Below are 863 nucleotides of genomic sequence, written 5' to 3'. Positions count from 1 at the left end.
CTCTGGATGGGTGAGGACTGAGAAGGGGCAGGGCACGGGCATTGCTTTCCTCCCTGTGCACACCCTCCGTGCAGTGTAAGCCCTCTCTGAGTTACTCGTAATTCCTACTCCGGTGCAAATGCTACGTAGACGACCGCTACCCTGCATTGTTTGGGGGATAATGACGAGAAAAACAGCGTTGGAGTCCCATACAGACACAAGCACTGCAGGCCCCTACAGGGTGCGCACGGGCCACGTTGAACACTGCAGCCCCGGGGGTTGAAGCCGGCAGATACGGAGGGCCGGCTGACAGATGCTGTTGCGCCTACCCTCTTTCACCAAGTCTTGTGTTGTGCGTCTCACCCGCGTTGCTACAGGTACCAGGAGTTGGCTCGTCCTCACTGCGGTGCGGCACTAGCACTGGGCTGAAGAGAGCCTTCCCCAAATTCATGCCCACCCAGCTCCTCAGAGCGTGACCCTGTTTGTGAACCCTGCTGCTCAGGAGACATTGGAAAGGTGCGATCCGTTAAGATGAGGTCATAGCAGAGGAGGGTAGGCCCTAAATCCAGTGACCGGTGTCCTATAACAAGGCCGTGTAAATACAGGGACACGCAAGCCCCATGCGAAGACGGAGCAGAGACAGCTGCAGGTCAAAAGTGCCCAGGATGGCTGGCAACCACCGGCAGCTGGGAGAGGGGCACGGGGCACTCTCCCTAAGAGCCTCCCAGAGGAACCAACCCCAATGACACCGAGAGCCTCCTGAATTATGAGGAACGCCTTTGTTACCGAAAGCCGCCCAGCCTGTGGTGGTTCGCTGCAGTGCCCCTAGTCCCCCCGAACGCACGGGCTGCCGTTGGCATGTGCGTGGGTCGCCTTCCTTGAAC

This window comes from Tupaia chinensis, unplaced genomic scaffold, assembly GCF_000334495.1.
Source record: "Tupaia chinensis unplaced genomic scaffold, TupChi_1.0 Scaffold148822_2, whole genome shotgun sequence".
NCBI classification, from domain to species: Eukaryota; Metazoa; Chordata; class Mammalia; order Scandentia; family Tupaiidae; genus Tupaia; species Tupaia belangeri.
The sequence above is the reverse complement of the archived record's forward strand: the minus strand, read 5'-3'. Positions refer to the sequence as shown.